Here is an 18,374-nt window from a genome sequence, read left to right on the forward strand (position 1 = left end):
TTATTCTCATCAAATCCTCCCCTCCCCTCCCCACTCTGGGGTTTCACAGAGGCTTATCAGGAGGCAGAGCTGGCTGGGGATCCGTCTTGCTTGGTAAGGTGTAGAGTCTCTGGGACACAACACCTTTTCTCAAGTGCCGCACAATACCCCCCGAGCGCTGCTGAGAGTGGCAGATATCACTGCACCCTGCAGCTGCACAATCACAAACACATGCATTTAGTCAGAAATACAAGGGACTTTGCTGTTGGGCAGATAATGACACTTCCAATCCTGTGAAAATGCATGACTGAAGGCGAGTAGAAATAACCGAGGTCAGAAAAATGGGAAATACTGTCAATGGAGGATGTATTTAAAATACTGCTTTTTTCCCCCTCCATGGCAAACCAGCAATCTTAAATAATAGGAAAAGTGTAAAAGTGTATTGGCCAGGGAAGCCATGATGTCACCATGGAAACTTAAATCAACCAACATCAGTAACAGTTTTCATTGGCTGGCTGCAACAAAGGTTATAATCCCTGTCTCCTCCAAAGTCAAAGTGGATGTTAAAAGACCTTTTCTGTCATTTTAAATAGCTCTCACACACAATGATGTATGTTGAAGTGTTTTTATGATGAGTTTGTTTTTATTAATTATGTGATGCTTTAAAAAACGGGGTGAAATGTCATGATTGACAGCTGAGAGTGCCTCCTGATTGGTCGGGTGCATGTATTGACGAGAACTTGTTACAATGGCTCCAACTCTGAAAGCCACAGCACAGATTCTGGAGATGGTTGCTTTGTTATCTGGAATATATTTGCTTTATTTCTGGATTGTGTTCGGAAGTGGAGACGTGCCGTCCATCTTTATATACAGTCCACGGTACAGACAGACCGCCTCTGCAGGCTACGGACACCTGAGCTGTTTTCAGACATGAACAAATGAACACAGCAGGGGATTGGCCGAGGCAGACAGGCTCACAACAACAGGTAAAACGTCTGGAACATTAATGCCAGGGGTGTTTCCTGAGTACTGCATACATGAGGCAGAACATGATGTATAAATTCTGCAGCAGTCACTTGTTTCACAGTTGTCGGCCCTTATTGCCAAAACCTCTCGGATCTCATTGTCTTTCCAAGTTGACTCTTTGTCCACATCTTCTACATATATGGCTCCTGAGATATTTGTATTCTTGCGGTTTTGCGTCCATCGCATGTTCAAAACATTCGCTGGTAATGTTCCTCCTGAATTCTTCCATGGGCTCATTTGGACTCGCAGGAAAAGGTTCCATAGAAAGTCTGGAGCAAGTAAACTCACATACAGCGACTCAGGAAAATGTCAGTAAAATGTCTGAAAGCAGCCTTCACAGAGTTGAGCTGAGATGGTAAAGCACAGGATGGGACACAGTGAGTAATTGAAAAACATCCCAGACAGGATGTGGTTACAAGGGAGATAGATTACACTTTGTTGAAAAGGATATGAAGGAAAGTAATGAGTCAGTATTTCAGTAATTGTCCTCAGCTAAGAATAAGCATCGACTGAGACGAGTCCGAGACTGCGGGCCTCTCTTTAGACGGCGCTCGGATCACTGTGTCACCAAATCCTAATTGCAAGGTGACCATTCTGTTTGAGAAGGGAGACAGTGATGCCGGACTCACATGATGAGTACGTCTGTGCAGCTTTTAATGAGCCTGTGCTGCTGTAAACATACTTCCCGCTTTTCCACTGGTTATTATCATAAAAGAAAAACCTTAAGGCATATTTTAATTCAGTTTTTTTTCATTATTCCTTTCAGTGATATTGTTTGTTGTTGTTCCTCCTGTGCACCAGTTAAATCAAATAAACTATGAAAGTGTCCAAAGAACAGTGTAATTACTCCCAACTTCAGCTTCAGAGCAAATCATCCCTTTGAACACAACCTCATCAAACGGAAGTATTAGTTTCTGTAAAGTGCAACACGTGCCGGCACATTTCATGTGTCAGTTGGCGCCGGCGGTTGGGAACAGGCACATGGTGCAGACAGAAAAATTAGTCAGGGTACAGTAACTGGGATGTGCCGATCTGGGCAGCAAATGTGACAAAATTGCTGCTTTTCTGGTGAGATGAAGCGAGTCAACCCACAGTGACGTGTGACAAGGCTGCACTGACGTGTGGGCTCACATTGAAATTAATGAGTGGGAGTGTTTTGATGCGTGTCGTACACTGCTGCCGTGTACCGCCCGTAAAGCTGCACTAATAAGTATTCTTATATCAACAGTTGGTCAAATGACTGTGTATGATGTGAAAGGTACTGGAGACAAACCCACGCAGAATATTTTCAGCTGTTTAGTTTATCACTGTTAACATCGTTGTCTTTTGTACGTCAAACAGTTCCGACAAGCCTCAAATACATTAATGTCTGAGAAACACTGATGAATATCCTTCAATGTGGTCTGAGGCGTCGGATCACCCAAGATGATGTTATTACAAAGTCTGACCAGGCCCTCGAATTCATCGGCTGGCTGGAAACATGACTTCAGTGAATGCTAATATGAACTTTTTTGGAGTTAAGGGGCTCAATTTGAATTGTTATCATGGTGAGGATGTCATCAAACAGGGAGGGTTATTCATTCTAATCTCGAGGTGGTCTGTAGTTGTTGGGAAGGCAGGAGCGTACAGTGTTTTTACAACCTTTTAATATGAAAACTGGAGAAACAAATCTTCACTCCATCAGCTCCGGTATTGTACTCTGAGCCATTTAGCGTCTCTTTATTCTGAAATAGAGACTGGCTATATTTTCACTGATTGTTGTTATGTTTACCATCAATATGAATTTTATGAAATACTGGAAGAAGAATATTGGAAATAGTATTTTCATCAAGGGAATAAATAAATTTTTATTTTGTTTTCATTTTAACGAGCCCCTTCTTTACATTTTAATACTTCACATACAGTTCACACATGGCTTTTTAATATAAGCATAATACATATTACAGATTTTCTAAGTCCAATAAATGACTTAAATTGTGAAGATCTACTGGTTTGTGAATATTTATATGTATTTAATTACTTACTTAAGTCAGATAAAGACAAATATTCAATAGATTGTAAGTTATTCAGTGCTGCTGTGGAAAAAAAATGTGTTTTTGCGTGTCTTGGAATAAACAGCCCATTTTATTATTAAGCAAATAAACAATCTATTCTCCAGGATGATTGTTAAGCCAAATGTTCTGAGGCCATTCTAACACTTGTGGCAGGAAGCATTGCAGCAGAGTTTAGCCACTTCCAGCAGCTTGTTCAATAGAAATCATAAGAAACTGAGATGGCACTTTGCAGGACAAATCAATTGATTTTTATGGTACCGGAGAGATAGATGAAGGAACGTGTGCACAGAATGTGGATACTGATGAATTGCCGGGCCAAGTGGATTCTCACAACACCTGACAAGACCACGACTCAAGATTCACCACTTGCAATCCCCTGCAGGAGAGGGGGGGGATTGGTGAAGCACAGGAGGGAAAAAAATCAAGCGGTTGAAATGAAGAGATAAATCAGAGAGTGAAACAGTTCTAATAATGGAAGCTGGATAAACGTCATTGGCTGAGAGCAGCCGCCATTAAACTTGTGATATCCTTACATGACGGATGAAATGGTGTGAAATACAGCTGCCACCTCCTGTCATACCCTTGTTAACACCTTCTATCATGAGATTCGTTCACAAACAGCCGCTGAGAAGCCGTTGACCTCCATGAAGTCCTCAAAGGTTTCTCAGCCCCTTTTCTCCCAAATCACAGGCATCATGATGCTTGTTAAAGGACAATGGCACAGTCTCGGTCCTAGAGGTCAAGGACGGCTTCGCTATTCCAATCATCAACATCATATAGATAAATTCTCCTGTAGCTCCCAACAACACAGTGTGTCTGTGTCAATCTTTAAGACATTTATTTGACACTTGCAATTAAAAGCTTACTATAGCTTGTGTAAAATACAAAACATACTCAAGAGTACGTACGGGAAAATACTGTTGCAGCATTTCCTCTTATATTGCAACTGAATACCTCCTTCAATAGGTGGCACTGCTCTGTGCTGGTGACAAACTTTAACGTACATCAGTATGAATTACAGCAAGTACTTGTGTTTTTTGTTTGACCTCTGAGTTCTACTTTGTATTTCGGACACTGGACAAGATATAATGGTGAGGTGACCATATGGTATACTGTCATCCTCCATGCCAGGGTTTGAAAGTTTCCTGTTACATGCAGCATCTTCAACAACTTTACTAACCTCAAACTCATCATGTCACCATGTTAATCACGACAACGCTTTTAGGGAACTTTGAGGCATTAGCAAATCAGCCATTCAAAGCATATGCAAAGGTCAACATTGGTCAGGAAGGGGGCGGTCAGCGTATAGCATGATTCATGACCGTCATTTGGTTTGAAAAATGAATGCGGGGGTGCCTGATAAATCATCACCCGCACCGTCCTTTGACAAAATCACTGAACTGCCATAATCTCCTGTGCCCTTTGGATGGGCACATGTGCTGACTGCAAGGTCAAGATGAATGAGAGAAACTTGAGCACCTCTCTTTGAAACGGGGACGTAGACAAGGTGGTGTATCGCTCAATAATGACATTTAATATCGACCACTTGTTGCCGATCTGAATAGGTCCCTCCTGAGCTGGAACTTCAAATGAGGTACTGACGTGTTCTCTTCCAAATACTTATACCCAGACGAAAAAAAAGTGCATAAGAAACAGAGACCTGTTATTACTTGAGGCTCTGGCTGCAGAGTGCTAATGGCGGATGCCAATGTCGCTCCTTTCTTCTGAAAGTGCAAATAGGGGTCCGGAAGTCATTTGCTAACACATTGGCTTTATCAAGCTGTAAGGTGATAATATGTAAATCCAACTCTTGCATGTTTGGTAATATCCTCAGATCATTAAAAATAAATTGCTGATGTGTTCGCACTGCACTCGCAGCTAATGCTAACTGCAAATCCCTGCATTTATTCTGAACAGAAAATACAAAAGCTTAATACTAATTAACCGCAGTACTTTTTTCTTGTACGTGTTCCCCAATCTGTGATAATGGTGCATTGTGGTGCAAACTGCTATTTCTGCTAGCATGTGTGTGTCTGCTATTTCTGTAACGCTCACAGTTTTAATTTGTGAAGTTAAAATAAGCATTGTTAAGATTTGCAACAGGCAGCTGCTCTGTATAATTAAAAATGCAAAAAGGATCTTAAATGACAGCGTTCATGTGCTCAAAGCTTTCTGTGCCCGACGCTGCTGATCAGGTGTTTCAGGAAAACGCTTCCTTTGTAACAAAAGGAAAGTTATGTTCCATGCGAGAGCAGCCAGAGGCCAACGTCCAGCACTGAGGCTCAATGTCTGCTCACGTGTGATTATCCAATCTCTTTCTCAGAGAGAAAAAAGCCTTGACACCGAGGCTCTGCCTTCACAGCAGATTAATCTGCAGCAGTGTTGATGCTAAACTTGGACTCTGTGCAATCTTCTCAATGCCAGAAAATGTTTGATTATACTTTAAAATATGGAAGCAGCTTGAGGATTGGTTGGGCTGCACTGCTCAGCAACAAGCAGAGTTGGAAACATTACTGGCAACACAAGATAAATAAATTGCCCCATGTGTTTGCTTCATCTATTTAAATGTAATAAACTAAAGCTTTTTCCACATTTTATTCCACTCTACTCTTCAGTTCTCTCAGGGGACAAACCAAATAAGCATTAATAAGTGCAAACACACATGCTCACTGGCTAAAGCACACCTGCAGCCTCTTTAAAACCATACATGCATATGTGTGTGCAAAAATGTTCATATTTATTTTTGTCTCTTTGTCTTTCTCTGTTGCTAAAATAGGAATATCAGTGATGAGCAGTGCAGCTGGAGACAATAAACTGGTAGAAGAACCAATTACCAGCAGGTGACAAGCCGGTGGTTCAGGGCTTTCAACGTGTCATTATCTGCACATCGACATTTCCAAGAGCCCTGACAGGCCATTTCTGAGGCTGCCATGGCAAGCCACCATGATAAACCCAGGAAGGAGGGAGACGAGAGGTGGGGGAGGTAAGAAAAACCCTGCGCCATCCACAAGTCCCCTTCTTTTCACACACTCTTTCACTCACTTTCACAGCACAAGAATGCACACACAATGTGGAAGCAGGTTCGCATACCCAGAGGACTTTTTTTCCCTCTTCTTCCTCTCGCTTCTTTTCTTCTTGCTCATTATATATACACATATAGATACAAACATAAACATATCTCTCTTTTACTTCAGCCTCCCCACGTTGTCGAGCGGCTCAAAGATTATTCCCTTTATATGTGAAATGGTAATTGTATTTCTCTAATCTAATCCCATTAGAACCCCGTACCTCCTCTGCAAACTTCCCCGAGGCAATTACACAAATGTCAATGAATTAAGTAATAGCTTGGTGCCAAGCCAGGGGTGCTCACCGTTGATCACTGCTGTCAGCAGAAAAACACATCTGTCAACAACAGTGTGCATGCCTGCATGGGCACATACACACACACACACACACGGCCATTGGTGTTGTTCTGCAAACCATTTAACCTCTCTGTAGGACACACACTCACACATTGCTGGCACTCTACAACCCATTTAACTCCTGTCCAGAGCACACGCACACACAAAAGAGAAGAAAATGCAGCTGGTAAAAACCCGAGTGTGTTGCTCTTTGTAGTGGAAACTGTCCCTGTCCCAGAGTTGCACCGGCTTCATCTGTGTTACAGATAAGACGCCGCAGCGGGCTAAATATTCTCTGGACTTGTTGAGCTGCAGGCAACGAATACAAATTCAGGTATTACTGTATGTGTGTAACCGCTGTATACAATGAGGCAAGACAGCTGTTGAGGTTACTTCACACAAGCACATAGATCATGCTTTACTGAGCTCTGCTGGGTGGAGGAGGCTTTGTGTGCATGATACAAGTGATGGTGGTGAACTGAATAGACTGAGCCTGACAGGAAGTGTGTAGAGAGTGAGAGCAACAGGATTATTACCTTTTCTTGGGGGATTCACATCTGATCAAGCTGAATTAAAATGTAAATGTGCGTGCATGTGCTAAGTAATGAGAGGGTAATGTGTTTTTATGATTTAAGGTGAGTTTTGTGTCATTATGCTTCGGTTTATTAAGTTGTTACTGGCAGTTTGTAAATGTGCAATTAAAGAGGGAGGCCACACAGACCCTGATCCCTTGCTCACCACCACTGAATCCTGGTCCAGTGCTTATACGTGGGAGATAAAGATGTGAAACTATAGTGAAATGAAATATGAAATTCAATTTAAATTCAATTCCACTAATATGGATAATAATCCCTATTTAATAGATTTATGGGAAAATGGGTCCATCTATGATTGCTCTGATCAATGAGATCATCTATCTGCCCTCAAGCTGACAGATATGGATTTCTGGGGACAGGTGCAGATATTGCAATAGGGAGTCCAAAATTGCAATATCAATATGGCTGCTGTAACTATATGTATAAAAATTGGCAATGAATCCAAAGATGTTCTTATGAAACTCAAAGAAATGTTATTAAGACTTGATGTTTTAAATCTTAACCATGAACTTTATCATGAATAACTAGAAATAAGAAGAAAGCAAAATATATGGAACTGGAATTAAAAAAATATATTTTCTGCATCGTGTTTTCTGTAAAATAAATGTTTTAATATCAGAGCATATCAGCAAACTAATGCAGATACATCTGTTAAAGGCTCATATCACAGTCAGTACTTTTACTACCAATAAGGTGCATTTTTATCATAATATAACATGCTCTGATTAAGCTTTACACCTGCAATATGCATGTATTTTTTGAAATCATCCTGTAATCTCACTGTAGTCGTGAAGTTTATCTGTATACATTCCAGGTATGAAAGTGATTCAGTGGTTGTGCAGCTGTGAACCACTGAGGTGAGGTGTTTGGGACAAGAAAGGTTCTGAGCCAGCACGATGCCTCTGCTTGTTCAAGTGATGATAAATCCACATCAAGCCTCACTGAAGAGCAGCAAAGTTTTGTTTTGCCTCTCAGCTGGACGGCTCTTGTCAGGAATGAGCATTTATTTCACCTCCCCGGCTCATTTCTTTTATTTCCTGGTCGTCAGCTCATTTCTGGCAGCCGTCACAGCGGAGGATTTGCCGTTTTACACACATTGTTTATCATGTCTGCATATGCATCTTTTGCCTCATTCTTTAAATCACAACAGTGCAGTGGAGCACAGATGACACCGTTTTCTGCCCAGTGGCACCATCTGGCTGCGGAGGATTCCTTTAATTCTCTTTCTTATCCTCCCTCCCTGCCTCCCTCTCGCTCGTCTCTCCCACCAGCTCCTAAGAGCTTCCTCCCTGGTCGTTTCTCCGGCTTCACAAACATCCTCAGACTCGCAGTGCGCTTATTCGTTCATCTTCCCTTCTCTCTCTCTCTCTCTCTCTCTCTCTCCCCCCCTCTCCCCCCCCCCCTACTTTCTTCCCCACACTGCATGCCCATCCCTCAGTGTTCCTCTCCCTCCCTCGCTCTTTCTCTCTCCTTCACCCCCGTCTCTCTGTTCGTTGCTGACAGCTCCGCTCCTCAGGAGCACTGAGGGGAGCAGAGAAAACAAAGATTTGGTTCAGTGGCTCTGATCATGATTTTCTGCAGATTGGATGGAAGATTAGGAGGAGCTTTTATTCATACACCACACAATCAGCGCCCACCCCCCTGTCAACTGCAAAAGCATGACTGCCGACCACAGGGGTTGCAGCCATCAGCACAAATGTGCCATCTGTGACAAGGCGTCTCTGTGTTTTCTACCTTAAACCACGACTAGCTGGGGAACTCAGTGTACTGAACACAGGTCCCAGAAGAAGTTGGTGTGAAATGCAGGATGGGAAAGAGAGTGAAACAACGGCACAGTGCACATAAGCTTAAAGTAAACTATCCCATCGCAAACGGAAGGAGGGAAAAATCCTAGTCTAACACCTTTGTTTTGCTGAGCTCTGGTCCCTTCACACTCACATACTCAGTGAATCCAGTTTATTCAGAGCATGGCAGTTATTTGTATGACTAATTAAAAATTATGAGAACCTGACCAATATCTGGGCTCAATGCTGATATTAGAGATTAAAACAGCTCAGATTATTGGCTGATTTACACATTAAGAGATGTCATGATGACAAATAAATGTAGCTGAGGCTTGATTTTTTACAATTTAACCTGAAATAAAAAGAAAGGAAAGTATATAGATCTTGAATTAAGAAAACAATTGCACATCCTCTCTGTATTGTTTACTCCCAAAAACAAAAATCAAAGTATTCATCAATTTCAAGTACACAAGCTATACAACAGAAAATACAACAAACGCTGATACCGATATGGTTTTTATTTATATAGATACATCTGTGAAAGGTTATATTGGCCAATTTCATCAGCCAGTCAATATGTATTGTTTGGGCTTCAATCATTAGTTTTACTAACCCATGGCCTAACTGAGAAATAAATGCTAGTGTTTCCAGGAATGTGCAACCCCCTCATCCTCCTGCAGAGAGTTTCACACTGAGAAGATGAAGTGGAGGAATAAAAGGAGCTCAGAGGAGTCGGCAGTAATCCGAGGATTTAAGGGCAGAAAGGCAGGAGAGGACAATGATGGGACAAACAGGGATTACAAGTGAGATACAGATTGTTAGTTAGTTCAAGTATGAATAACCTCGAACAGATAGCAGGACTTTTTCAATGCACGTGATCCAGTTTACAAGCTTATTATACCCACAGTTCCTACTTAGGTGATGGGCGGAGACTTGAGTTGGCAGAGTCGGAACAGTGAACCCGGCAGGTTTCCGGTGAGCCCCGTTTCCATTAGGCGCTCTGTGATGCCTGACAACTCCCCAGTCATTGATCATGTCTCCACACGAGCCCACGCTTTACTCGCCACTTTTACTAGAAAGACGCTGGGGAAGTTTTACTTTTACACTTTCATTGGTGGAAAATAAATCACTTTTTTTTTTCCTCCTCATCCCTTTTCAGGCTAAAATAGGGAGCAGTGAGAGGGAAGAAAAGACAAGGAGAGAAGAATCAGCCGCACACTCATCAGACAGGGCTTTCAGCTTCTCCTCTTTCATCTCGCTCACTTTATTCCTGCTTTGATTTTAGATTTTACAACACCCTCTCACATTCTCGAGAGCTTGAGATTCCACAGCCTTGGCGGACAAGATTACAGCAATAAAGTTGTGTCTTATAACACCGGCAATGTAACTACCCGTTCATCTGGAAGGAGGAGAGAGGAAGTGAGGGTGTAAGTCAAAAGAGCTGGAACACAAGCAGCAGATTTGCAGGTTAATATTCAGTGGGTGGTGTGGAGTAAACAAACTTTATAACATCTATTTATATACTATTTACTTCAAGTGCATGTAAGTGTTTACTGCTAATTAGCAAGTATTACCATGCTCACACACTCAATCTTTAATAGTGAGGAAAATACCAACCAAACTTCACGTTTCCACTGTTATAGAGTGTATATTAAAGATGGAGATCATCTTTATCGCCCCCGGTGGCTGGCTGCAGTGTGGTCATAGACCCTGCTTCCACCATGTTAACAGATTGGACTTGGACCAAATTAAAAAGTCTTCAAATACTAATTCTTTCAGCCACGTTTGGTTTTAAAAACCTCCACTAAGGGGGTTATTGTTTTTCTCTTCTGTCAGTTTGTTGGTTGGTTTAAGAGGATTATGCAAAAATTACTGGACTGATTAGTAAACTTGGTCTCAGGATGTGGATCTAGATTAAATAGATCAGGTATATTTAGGGGGCTGATGTTTATTAGTGTGTGAAATTCGGGCCTTGGCGGAGGTTGTGTTCCACTGGGGGTGAAATGGCAGCTGAGACTGACTCCTGAGAGGGTCAAGCACGTGTAAGAGTGTGACCTTGAAACAGCGATTCCACATCTTGATCACTACAGCGCAAACTCTAGCTCACTTTTGACGCTCCAAATGACGTAAAAAGTGCAAGATGGCGGAACCTGTAATGGGTACGTTGCACAGTACAGCCTCATATAGTTGTTTACTTATTAACCACTAGAGTGAACACCAACATCTGCCTCTTCAGTTTCAAATAGAGCTGCTAAACACTTGCTCTGCTCCAGCAGGTTCCTTAACCATCACCTGCAAACCTCTGGTAATAGTAACATGGGCCATTTAATTCTGGCACCAGTGAAAAGGGGAGAACAATGGACTGAATCCTGCAGCCTTGTCGAGTCAGATGTTACCTGCAGAGTTTTTGTGGGGGCGACTAGTGAGGTGTTTTAGCTGCAAAAGCCCAAACTAGTTAAAGATCGGAGGGGGAAAAAAGCCCCTTCCGATTGTGAGGCGAGGCACACGCTGCATAGTAATCTCAGAGCTGTACCGGAGATAATGGACAGACGGTTTCTGATCCCAACGGAAAACACTGGAGGCGTTTACCGACAGATGAAAAGTAAAAGGAATGAAGTCAAAGAAGACAGTGTGACGACCACCTTCCTATCACCATGTGAGGGGAACAGAAAATGAGGGGTGCCCCCCCCCCCCCCCCCCCCCCCGTTATCTCAGGCTTTCATCATCTCTAAATAACCACGTCGACGTTGCACTTTTAATTAAATTTTCTGGGATCAGGCTCGCTGACTTCACCACAGCACTTCAGTAAAAAAAACAAAAAAAACACCAAACATGAATCTCCCCTGGGCCTTCAGCAGTGATGTGACCTTAACAATGCAATATATTTGACTTTGTAGATCAAATTACATAAGCCTCTCACATAAATATACATTCACATCAGTGGCAATTTGGGGAGAGAGAAATGGCTCGTTTACATTCTCCATATTGATTTCTCCAAAAGTGCTTTGGCAGCAAATCAACATCTGGTGCTCTTAGTCTTTGCCGCTGCGTGTCACCACTCACACACACAGAGAGAGAGAGAGAGAGAGACGATTGTTTTCACTCTTGCTTTTATCACATTTTGAATTCAGCATTTTTATCCAATCGCGAAAGAGGAATTTTAGAAGTCGTTCCGGGAAGTCGGTCATCTTCCAATCCTCCCACCTTCCTCCCTTCTCGCTCCTTCCTGGCAGTAATGCTGTCCAAGGCTAATAGGTGCTTACATTAGCACGTTGATACATTATTCATGCGTCTTGTTTTTCTCAGTGCAGTGTTTGCAGTCCTCTGAACTCGACATATGTCTCTAAATTGCAGCTGTGTTTGGTCCAGGTATGAAAAAATCTAACAATGAGTGTATATATTTATATAACACAAATCCATTGCGCTAAAGAAACACTCCCACCTGACGGTGCAAGCTCCAAAGCTTGTGTCTGTGGGTGTATTCGCGTTTATACATATACATCTGTTACACCTGCGTCTGTGCTACATCCCTGTCCAGGCCCGTTCACTCGGTGCGTCACGTCTGACCTCGGTGTCCTCTCCGCTTGGCACAGAGATGAGAGCCCTGTCTAATCACACTGAGCCATGCTTCAGCTCCTGCAGGATTTGGCTCGCCACCACCCTGACAATTTTTGACTCCACATGGCCCTTCTGTGGCCCGACGGCTAAATACCAACACATGCTGCTATCAATAGTGTTAAATGCCAATTACAAGCTCTCCCCCAGACTCGACTGGCAATTAATGGCATTGGAGCAAAGCGGTCCTATTACAAGTTGAATTGATGTCTGCACCATCCTGCTGTCATTTGTTTCTAACCTTGCATCAGCCAAGTGGACATTGTAGTCATATTCCTTTAGTCACAGCCTCAACCAAGTTAGAGAAAACTGCAAAAAATATATCCACATGTAAACACAAGTTGTGCAATAACTCTTTTGGAGTCTCTGGCTTTAAATGACATCATACGTGCACGATGCTGGGACGTGAGGGTTCAAGTTCTGACGTCTTTCCACAACAATTCAAACCTTAAGTGATTTGTTAAATAGAGTCAAATAAATCTGGCATGAGTAAAAAGATTCAGTACCATCAGTTGCTCGCCCAAAATGTTTTGACCTCTCTACCATCAGGAAACAAAGAAACACGATAACTTTTGTGTGGTTCCCTTTTGGTTTTAATGCCAGTTATAATTTGGAGATTAATATTGACATTTGTACACATTTCCAGTGTAAAAGCCACTCAGGTGTGTCTATTATTCCAAACTAATGGCACTGTTGGTATTTAAGTGAAATAAAAACAGCACTTCCCTGCTGCATCATGCACTCTCATCCTGCGCCTCTACTGCACCCAAGAGGGATAAAATGGAAGGTGATGCTTTTTGTTTCACTTCAAAACAAAACAATCATTCAGAGATTGATCTAATGCTTGAATAACTGCTGGCACTGCAAATGTATGACGGCTTGTTTCCCCACTCCATCACTCTCCATGGTCAGTAAAGATTACATCGGACAAACTGCTTCGTCCTAAGGATCATGTTGGTGTAATTGGCTGACTGGTTACCTCAATTGAATTCTACTGTAGATGTTTCTGTTGGTTAAGATCAGACTAATGTGAGAAAGAAGGTAGGCGGCGGAGTTTGGCTGACACAGCTGCAGCAGCTAAGCTAATATAGCGGTAGGAAAAGTGCAGGGAAGACGACATTATACCTCGCCCTATGAAAAATACGCAAAGTGATCCGCTGCCTTTTACCTATGCCTCACTAGTCGATAGAGCAGAGTCTGATGGTAAATTGAACAGAGATGAAACGTGCTGACCAATTTCCCTGGAAATGTTTTTCTCTCCTCTCTCAGTTTCATAAATTTATCATAAAATATCTTTCATGCATTCATGATTCAACAGCGCATTGATCCATCTTCACTTCAACTGTGTAATCTGGGAAACTAACCATAGCTGAGCCGAGCCTTGATGCAGCTGTCATTCAGTCAGAACTGGCTTGATCCAGACATGAGCATTACAATGCCTAACACGGCATAGTAGGGCATGAAAAAATAGGTGGAGACAGCTTGGAGAGGGCCGATGAAAAATATGGGCGGTAATAAGGAACAATAACAAATGCTGGAAGGTGATTCAGACTTTCAGCCAACCTCAACTATTTGCTCTGGGGCCTGGCTGCTCTTCATGCCAATTTCTTTCTCTGTCTGTGTTTGGGAGAAAATATCTTGTCAAACTTTATGCCAGAGTGAATCAGAAGATTCATCGTGTGCTCAGTAAAGAAAAGATCGTATCAACGTTTATTGATGGGCTATAGGAGGAAATTCAATTCGAAATACCAGAACAAAGAAATGTAGTTTTCATGAACATCAGATCACCATATGAGTGATACAGTACGGCACAAACTATCGCCAAGGTCCAAACTACATACCTACTCTCCTCCCTACCCATCTACCCACATACCCACATATTAATTCTTTCTAACTTATTGGCAGAGATCTGTGGTTTGCAGCTAATATGGATCAGTCATCTTAAACGATGTGTTGTTCGACTTTCTCACCCGTGCAAGGAAATGGATGAGAGAACAGCAGTGTTGGTTCAAATATTCTGTCTTCAGCTCCTCTTAACAGAGAGCCATGATTTTACACACAGTTAACAGGCCATCCTGTGGCTTTGTGAGCTTTGAGCTAAATGCTAATAGCACTGTGCTCCCCTGGTGTTAAGTAAACAAGGGTGAACCCACATCATTAGACTCTAATATGGACTCAACTGAGCCGCTGTAAAACTGAAAGCAACTAGCGTCGTATTATTGTCCTCCAGACAAAGTGTTGGTAATAGCCGCAACAATGTGGAGCTCAGCGTTCAGATGAAACACAGTTTTTTTTTTGGCTCGGCACCGTCTGCAGGAGGTTGTTTGTTTTCGCACGGAATTGCTGCTCCGTTTTCATCACACAAGCGAGTCAACAAAAAAAAAAACAGCGTAGTCATCTGTCTTATTAGCATGTGTGAGATGGGTCTGGATTCAGAGGAGACTCCACTCAGCAAGAAAATAATAGGGATCTCCAGCTCTCCTCTAGAGGAGGTGTAAATATGGACATGCTGTACAGTTACAGTGTCACTCCTAAAAAAAAAAAAAAAAAGCAAAGTCGTCAAAAATAGACAAACCCCTGCATGTTATTACAGCATCACCTGCATCGTTTCGACCTACAATGCAAATTTGCCAACTTCAAAACGAACCCAGTCGCAGCTCCGGGCTCACAGACACAACTCATATTGGTCTCAAGACAACAATGACGTGAGGGGAACAAGATAAGGAGAGGGAGTTAGGAAGGCGAATCCGGATTGTGCTTTTCCACTTGGTGAGGGTAAATTATGGAAAATCAGCTTACAGTAATCCCAGCACTCGTTGAAGTGGGGATCATCCCAGGCGACTTGACATCATTGTGCACTTCTGAAAATGATGTGCTTGTTAGTGAGGAGGCATGAAACACTCTTCAGGCTCATATTTTTGCATCCTCGCAGCCATTAGTGGAGCCTGTTCTCTGCCCTTTATGCATCAATGGTGTTTATTATGAACTCTGCATTCATGTGCTCTTCCATTGTTTGTTTTTAAGTGTATTTAGCGCCCACGGTGGATAACAACAAATGACTATTAACGGCAGGGAGTGTTTGCAAGCATCTGAATTCATTAGCTTTTTGTTGTTGTGAATGGGCAACCTGTGTAAAGATGGCTGCCTCCTGAGCCTCCCTGCAGTGCCCGCGTTGCTTCTCAGCTTCTCGTCTCAAATCTTCCGCCAGATGTTGGAGGCGAGTCACGGTGTCACATTAGACGGCCAGCATATGTCTGCACCCAGGGCACGTTCTCACCCAGCAGGCTCGCAACATTTTCCTCAAAATCCACATCGAGAGGGACGATTAGTGTTTGCTTCATTCAGGATGAGGACAATGATTTACAGATTTGCAGAAAATAACCAACAAAGTGAAATGCTCTTAAATCAGAGACTCTTTGTTTGTTTGTAATGTGAGCCTCCTTTTGATATTTAGAAAAAACAAATCCAAGCTTTTCACAGAGTAGAAGGGACGAAACACAAAATGCACATTGTTCTGACACTCATACTTTTGTGAAGAATATAATTCTTCACAAATACACTTCAAAGTCTGTTGAGAGTAAGATTAGCTGATCAAGGTGAAGCTATATGTGCATTTTGAATTTGTTTTCTAACTGATAATCGCTCATTTACCTACAAGATTGAAATGTTCTAATAATGACTGTTTCTCACACATTTAAAAACTGGTCTGTGTAACGATCCAGTCAAGTTTTACAACAGAATCTAGTGGTGGTACCAAGGTTTTTATTTGTTCAACCTTTTTTTCAACAGCTTTAATCTATAAACATGTTTATTGTCCGTCCACGGTCGAAGAATTAATGATTGACATCTTTCAGAGGCGTTACTAGAAGCAGGTTAGCTTAGCACAAGGACTGAAAAACGAGGGAAACTTGCCATTTAATAAGTTATCTGTGCTATTTTTCGACCTACACTACAAATAAATGAGAAAAACCTGTTAAATGTGCAAATAACTGTCATATTTAGTGTACAGATATGAGAGTGGGATATTTTTTTCTTGTCAAATTTAAATGATTTATTATAAAGACAGCAATTAATACACTTTCACAAACACAGGGTGACATGTAGGCCTCTCATATTGTAATTTATTGTAAGTAATTCCTGTACACTGACATATTCCAAAAGTCACTTCAATGATAATCAAGAAAAGTAATGTTTTAGGCCAGACACAATAATATAAAACTTGAGAAATTTAAATGCAATCCAATTTGTGTAACGTTTACTGATGAGCATATGATGCTATAAAACCACTCTGATATAAAATGAAGGAAAATCATATTCAGATGTTGCTGTCAGTGTTCATTTTCAGAATTTGCAATGCTTCAATGGGTGATTAGGTAATTTTATATCGCACTAATTCTCCTGCTACGATTTGAAAAGATCTTAAATTATAATCTGTCTGTAAATCAGTGGTTGTCCATCCCTTGATCATTTGAGTGCATGCTTGATTTCTCCTGCACCTGCCTAATGTGTGCTCATACTGCATATTCCTGCAAGCCCTGGTCTCATTTTCCTTATGTGATGAAAAACCATACAGCATCAGCATTAACACACGGGAAGCCTTTTCCCCTGGGCTCTTGAATCTACCTGCAGAGCTGAAAGATAACGGCTGACATCTCAAACTCCTTCGTTCATGCCGAGCAAAGCTTTTAAAGACCTTTTACTGTCGTAATTTGGACTGGATGTATAGATCTGTACTCGTACGTGACTCCCAATAAGAGATTGACATTGAATTCAGCTACTGAATCCTTCTGCTCTGAAATAACTACTAAGCTGTTTGCCGTTTTCTTTTGTGTCTCCAAGTTATTATGCCAAGAAAACAACCCAAGAAATATAGAGGAAACTTTATGAGTTGGTCAATAAGCCACTTTCTGCTCAAAGGTGGCAACTGTCCAATAAGAAGAGAGGAATGGCTCAGTAAAATCACTTCACACATCCATGCGCTTGAAGTAAGAGCTAAAGAGACTAACAGACAAAACCAACAGATCTGGATTTCTTCTGCAGTATTTATCTAATTATCTATAAACACGACCCAAAAATGTCCAACTTCTACCTAAGGAACCACTGACTGATGCTAATTTTTACTTATTTACAACAGAAACATGCAGTTTTACTTATTTGGGTCATTGCGGTGTATAAAATCTAACTTTAAAGAGTTTATTTCCTGTCACTTTATTTCAAAAATCATGTTCCAAATAATTTGACACTGAACCAGAAAGTGAACGGTGCTTCTCCATGTTTAGTTTTGACTCTGGGGACAGAAAGCAGACCTGTTCCAGACGACCTGGATGGTTCATAAGGTAGCAGGAGATCAGAAATATATTTCTGCCATAAACCTCTCAGTGCTTTTCAAATGAGCAGCAGGATTTTAGAGTAAATTCTTAAGTTCTGAGTCAATGACTAAGATTTCTGGCTTGGTTTGCGCTTTTTAACTTTATAGATTCAAGCTGAGCACTGACTTTTAATTGTTCTTCCCTGTCTCCAAAAACATCGAGTCAGTTTTATCTTTGTTTAACTGTAGAAAATTCGTTCAATGCACTTAATAAAGCATAACACTTTGAAAACAGTGACATTGGAATAAATTCTTTGTTGTTTTATTTGAATCCCTGATGCAAAGAGGTAATTACAATATACAAATACATTTAAAATAAAAAGAATCAAAAACAAGGTTGTTTTATTTCTGCTCGGCCCAACTGGGCAGTTTTCTTAAGTCTCAATTTTTTTTTTAAAAAAGATTAAAAATCCCTTTTCTCTACTAAACTAATTAAAAAGAGAACATATTCCTGGAATGCTTCTTGGGGATTGGGGAGCAGCGAGCGTGGGCTTTGTCTGGTTGGGAATAGGGAGAGGGATTTCCAGCGGGTACGCAGTCTGTTCTCGTGA

General features: G+C 41.6%; 1 long non-coding RNA gene across 2 annotated transcripts in view; it reads left to right on the top strand.

Moving 5' to 3' along the window:
- The window catches only part of LOC109634800 (uncharacterized), a 105,565-nt gene that overhangs the window by 63,070 nt on the left and 24,121 nt on the right, over nt 1-18,374 (top strand). For both annotated transcript variants that reach the window (XR_011239927.1, XR_002203085.2), the window contains exon 2: nt 5,836-6,042. This is a non-coding gene — a long non-coding RNA (uncharacterized lncRNA). The remainder of the gene's footprint in view (nt 1-5,835; nt 6,043-18,374) is intronic.

This window comes from Paralichthys olivaceus, chromosome 22 (genome assembly GCF_024713975.1).
Source record: "Paralichthys olivaceus isolate ysfri-2021 chromosome 22, ASM2471397v2, whole genome shotgun sequence".
NCBI lineage: Eukaryota > Metazoa > Chordata > Actinopteri > Pleuronectiformes > Paralichthyidae > Paralichthys > Paralichthys olivaceus.